We start from the raw sequence: 6,253 nt of genomic DNA, 5'->3' as shown, positions 1-6,253 counted from the left end.
CATTAACACTTGAAAGAATTTGAGTTTTGGCTTCAACAGTTATAGTATTATCCCACCAACCTTTTAATTGACTATTGAATCCTAATATAAGATTTTTGGCAGCATCTTCATCTGTTAATCCTGCCCTTTCTTTGTAAATATTTGATACCATAACCATTTGTTTACATAAGTTAGGAATTTGATATTCAGACAGTGTATCTAGGTTCCATTCATATATTGAATTTCCATTAAAAGACCTGAAGTTTTGGACTTCTTCTATTTTTAGATCAGGGGAAGTTGGTTTATAATAATTTTTATAAGGTGATAAATGCTGGACAGGGTTAACAGAAAAATTTTGCTCATTATCAGAATCTTCATGATTTTGTTTTATTGTATTAATGACTTTTTCTTTACCTATATCTCTTAATCTCTCTTGAATACCTAAGAGAATAGATTTTTCTGAATTTAATTTTGGTATATGATCAGAAATTTGAAAATGAAGATTATTAGTAGTGATGTGAAGAGTTTGATCTTTAAACGTTATTAGACAAAATGATGAAGGCTCTTTCTTTTCTAAAGTTTCTTCAATTTAGTTTTCTATTCGATCTAATTGTTTTCCTATGGAATGGAGGATTAAATTTGAAAAATTATTTTGTTTAATCTGAACAGTGCTTACCTCATTAGTAGATGGTTCACTTACTGGAAGACATTTGATGATTTCGCCTTTTATGGAGATACCGGATTCCTCTAAAGGTGGATGTTCGCTGGAGATTATTGACTCATCAAGCTTTGTTCATTTTTTGAGATTTTTTTGGATGATTGCTAATTTATCATCTCCATATGTTTGAAATAAATAGGAGAAAAAAGGAATATTTTTTTTAGTGTGTGAAATGTACTCATACCATTCAGATATGATGTTTGCTCTTTGGGGTTCAGAGAAATTACTCATGAACCATTTTCTATTGAAAATATTTTGTTCAGAAAGAAAGTCTTTATTAATAAATTCTTTATCTATTAAAAATTCTTTGGCAATTGTAAGAATTTGTGATAGTGCAGAATTGGGGATCTTGTTTCCTCATAATCTTGATATATTGGTTGTGCAAGGTTTTGATCTATTCTTATTCCTTGAAATTTTGAAGAGGTAGGTCTAATTATTTATGAAGTTGAGTGTCTAGAAGGGTAGATAGGATGAGAGAAGGAAGTTCTATTTGTTTTTAATGAATTTTGTCTACAAAATTTTATTCCTACGTATCCATCCTGATGTCGAGTTATTTGGTCAATTTCTGAATTTTCTATGGGCTGAATAGGGGGAATTGATCCGGATGGTAGATTCCATAGCGAAGTGGATGCTAATAAAGAACTCCGTATTGCGACCTGGACAGTGTCTAGATCAGCTCTTTGAATTTGTTCGGCAACTTGGGCGTTCACCGCTAGCTGTCCGAACTTTCTGTCAAGCTCCTCGAGGTTTTCCCTAAGGCGCCTGAGTCTCAACATGATGGAGTTTGCTTCAGATGCCTCCATCTCTCGTTAGGAAATATGCAAAAACGTTTTCATGAGACAATATTATAGCAATAATATTGGCATCCAGCTTGCCATCTGATAATACGAGCTTTCTCTATTTTTTATTCTAATTTATTTTTTAAGAAAGCCTTAACATTAGTATTATCAACTTTTAAAGTAAATTCTTTAGCAAGTAAAAATAAAGGCCATTTCTTGAAAGCCTTCCAAACCGCAAAGAATTCTTTCTCGTTTATGTGCCAAACTTTGGCTTGTTGTTCTGAGAACAACCCTCCGGTATATCTGCAGGGTTCTTCCCCTGTGGTTGTCTTCTTCATGAGCACCGCCGCCCATCTGTAGTCATTGGCGTCTGTGGCGACTACCAATTCATCTCCATCTTGCGGTATAGCAAGCTTTGGAAGGTTACTGCAAACTTGTTTCAGCTCACGAACCCTTTTTCATGTGGATTTCTTCCCATTTCCACTTTGAATTCTCCGTTTCTTTTAGAAGTGGTCGGAAATCCTTTCTGTATCTTGCAAGATCCTTAATGAAAATTCCTGCAAAATTAACAACTCCCAAGAAGCTTTGCAATTGCTTCTTGTCTTCTAGTACATCTGGAAAATTGCGGATTTTCTTCACAATATGGTCCTGCAACTCAATTTCTGTTTCGTCAATACGGATTCCTAAAAATTCAATCTTATTGACTGCAATAGTAGCTTTCTTTTCAGAAAGTACTAATCCTTCCCTATAACATGCATCAGAAAATATTTCAAGATGTTTAATATGTTCCTTCATATTTTTTGATGCAATCAATATGTTGTCAATATAGACAAACATGAATTCAAAGTAATCTTTAAAAAGATTATCCATTTTTCTTTGGAATATCTGGGGTGCGTTAGCTAAACCCATTGGAAGCATTCCAGATATATTGTCCCTGTGGTGTGGAAAATGCAGTAAATTTTTTTGATTCATTCTCTATTTTAATCTGATAAAAACCAGACTTGCAATCGAATTTAGAAAACCCTTTTGCTCCTTTAATGCAATCAATTAAATGTTCTCTACTAGGAATGTAATAACCATCAAATTCTAATATCTTATTAATACCTTGATAGTTAATAACCAACCTAGGTTTACCTCTCTTTATTTCACCATGGTTTCTTACCAGAAATCCAAGGCTACTGTAGGTAGAGACTCTGGGTTTAATGAGTCCAAGACTGATATGCTCTTTGATTATCATCTGCATATCCTTCTTATCCTCCATGTTCATCTGAATAGGTTTGTATCGAACATACTCATATTTGCATTTATCTTTGACCTTCAGAGTAGCTTCGATCTTGTTCCTATCCCACCAAGCTAGAGTATTTTCATTGAAATTCCTCTGGATGAGCCTCTTGACATTCTCAAGAGAAAGCTTGTTTTCTTCGCTAATATATAGCAATTTCATTTCCAATAGTGCTTCTTTAAGGTTCAGAATTTCCTTCTCGAATTTCTTATAGAAGCTATCGCTGTCTATGAGTCCCTTCTGCCTGAAAGACAAAAGGACCTTACCAAATTTCCTCTTATCCTGCATTTTTGGATGAGTTAATCTGGCATCAAAATCACCACGTTTGTTGCGAAAATTTATTGGCATTATCCTGTTAAATGCCTTTTCTCTTTGCAACACTTATATCTCACTACCACAATTAGTAGTAAAGATTAACAGATTCCTTTGATTATCCTGCATATATCTTGCAAATGTTTGAATAAAATTGTTACCTAGCAGGATATCGGCTCCTGTATCATGAAAGTAAATAGGAGGTGTTTTTACCCTAAACCAGGGTGATCCAAATGCTCCTCCAATCATGATCTTGGCTTCTCGTATTCCCTTATTGAGTATCAGGATTTTTTGTGAAAAATCCCTTCCTGCAATAACGGGTAAGGTTTCCCTTGCTTCCTTAGGGAAAACTCCAGGCTTTGCCGTGCAAATTCCTAATCCTGAATCAATATAAACTGCAAAATATTTTGTCTTATATTGATCATATAACATACCAACAGATATGTATATGGAAAAGGGACTTGTCATTCATTTCTTATGGTAACACCATCAAGACTGAATTCCATTCCGTTACCTTTTCTTCCCCATGGTTTATGATCTTCGAGGAAACTTAACCCCAAAGTCATACTCCCATTTTTTCGTCCTGCAACACCTACAACTAAAATTTCATGGCCTGCTATTTCTAACATGCTCTCATATTTTCCAACAACAGGTTGCTGCAAATGATATAAGTCATCACAAGGAAAATAATTCTCTTTCTTAGTGATGTCGAATATAACTTGTATTTCTTTCCATCCTTTAGGTCATCTAAGTTTTAAGTTATCTATCCTAATCTCTTGAGGAGTTAAAGCTTTTAATAACTCTTTCTCGTTTCCTTTGTAGCCTATAATCCTATCTTCTGAAAAGGACATCCAACTAAAAACTCAGTCCTAGAGCTATGTGTCCGATCTAAAACTGGGTGATCTTTTATAATAATATCAACACCACCTATTTTAGGTATCCTGATAGGGTCTAGTGTCATTACCTTAGCGAATTCCTTGAAAATTCTAGGAATCTCAATATACTCTTTCCTAAGAAACAAATCTGAATGATGGGTATTGGAAAGGGCATATGCAATTCTATAGGTTATAGAATAAGGTCTATTTCCTTCTTTCATTAGATCTTTTCTTTTAAAGTCTTGATGAAGGGTTAAGACACTACTGAAATCTTGGTCTGCTAGGTTGTATGCAATCCTAGGATGAATGTCAAACATCAATTTTCCTGCATACAAATTTCCTATCATTGTTCCAAGACAACCATCTCTTAAGTTATTGATTCTTCTATCCATTATCGATAAATGTATTTCTGAATCAATTCCTTCTTTAAAAGTTGCTTTTATTACTACTTCAGTAGTCCCTATATGGATCCATTTCATAGTAATAGCTACTTCTTCTCTAAGTTTACTCAATTCTTCAAGAATTTCTTCTTTAAGAATTAACTGCATTTCCATCACATTACTAGTAAGTTCCATAGGTATAGCAAACTCACCTGAACTTACTTTGTAGATTATGTGATGCTTTCTTTGGTTCAGTCCTATCTGCTTTTGGACTTTCCCAATTCCTCCAATCCTAAATCCATCGTATGGGTTGAGGTTGGAATCTTGCCGCATGATTCTTTCCATGGTTTTGTTCGACACCGTCATTCTGGAAAAGAATCCTGATAGGCTTTCAGAAGTTTGAAGCTATCTCCCTCGTTGTGATTATTCTGACTCGGTTGAAGATCCATCCGAATCAGACTCTATTTCCTCTTCGTAGACACTTTCGTCTGAAGGAAGATCTTCGAATTGGTATATAGGTACCAAATTGCCATAGTAAACTGCATCTAGGATATCATCCGTGGCTTCAAATTTTCTCAATCTACCACGTTTCTGCGGGCAATCAGGAGATATATATCCTTTTGCTCCGCAAGTCCAGCAATTGCAGTCTTTGAAACTTTCATTGGCTCGGGTATGGGCCCGTCTGAAAGTTCTTCTTGTAGGGGTTCTTCCAGTGGATCTTGCATCTGTTCGTCTAGATCCTTGGGATGAAACCCTTGTTGGTCCTGTTCTCTGTCCAGATTTGTATGTTGTGGCTTTGGACTTGGACCACCATGACCTCCATCGGGAAAAGGTTCTTCTGAAACTCCTAGGGTAGGAGTCACTATTTTGCTTCCTCCTTTTCCTTGGCTCACTTGATTCTCATATAATAGTTGAAAAATCATTGTTATCACAACAGAGAGGGGTTCGTTTGATTTTACCTCTCAGTCTTTTTATATTCTTCTGGATGAATGCTTGATAACACCAATCCTTCAGTTTGTCTTTAAGGAAAGACATTCTTCGCGCCACTGAATCTAGCTGTCCTTCAAGTACTTTGTATGACTGTATCAACATTTTCCTCCATGGACTGCATATCTTTGCGAAGAACATTGGAGCTGCTACTTCCGTTGCTACTCCACTCTGGAAAAAGTACTTGCGAAACCAATAGATGTATTCATATACTGCGCAAATACTTCTAAGTTCAAGGCTGAAGAGAGCCTGTGCATATTCTCTAGCCTTTTCTACTCTACTTCCTTCGAAATATCCATCTCCGATGAATTGTATCTTGATAAGTCTTCCTAGCCGGTCTGCTATCGCACCTTTTGAGTCTCCGCCAAGGATACTGGCTTTGGTATCTTCTGGGGTATTATCCCATCCGATCTTTATAGATCTCTCTAAGCTCAACTCCACAAGTTTTATGAAGTTTTCTTTGTCGAGCTCTAGGGTAGTTGTTGCTCTATTGATTGCCGTAACCCATTCGTCTATCAATTTCTCGGTATTTCGAAAATCAATAATATCCAGGTTCAGTATAGCGCCATATGGATGTAAGGACTGGAGCATGGTCCTCGCCCAAGGTGTATTCTCCGGCACTCTTTTTGGATTTCTTCCTGGATTTTCTTTTAGCCTAGTTACCACAAACGTTGGCGTGACATTAGTGTGGAAATCAGCACTTTCTCTCATCGGTTGATCCTGTGGAGGACCATTAGAGCATGTACTTCCCTCCGGCGGTGGTAGTGCTGGAGTGATCTCATTTGTTTGGATATTGACTAAATCCACGATCCCGAGTTGGGAAAAGGATTCCGCCAATTCTTGTAGATCTGATAGATCCGCTCTTGTTACTTTCATTATTTTATAGATCTAACAGAAGCAATAATCAGATCTTCTCTTAACTTTGGTTTTGGAATCTCTGT

This window comes from Sesamum indicum, linkage group LG3, assembly GCF_026168435.1.
Source record: "Sesamum indicum cultivar Baizhima isolate 11 linkage group LG3, ASM2616843v1, whole genome shotgun sequence".
Classification (NCBI taxonomy): domain Eukaryota; kingdom Viridiplantae; phylum Streptophyta; class Magnoliopsida; order Lamiales; family Pedaliaceae; genus Sesamum; species Sesamum indicum.
This window is presented reverse-complemented; position numbering follows the sequence as displayed.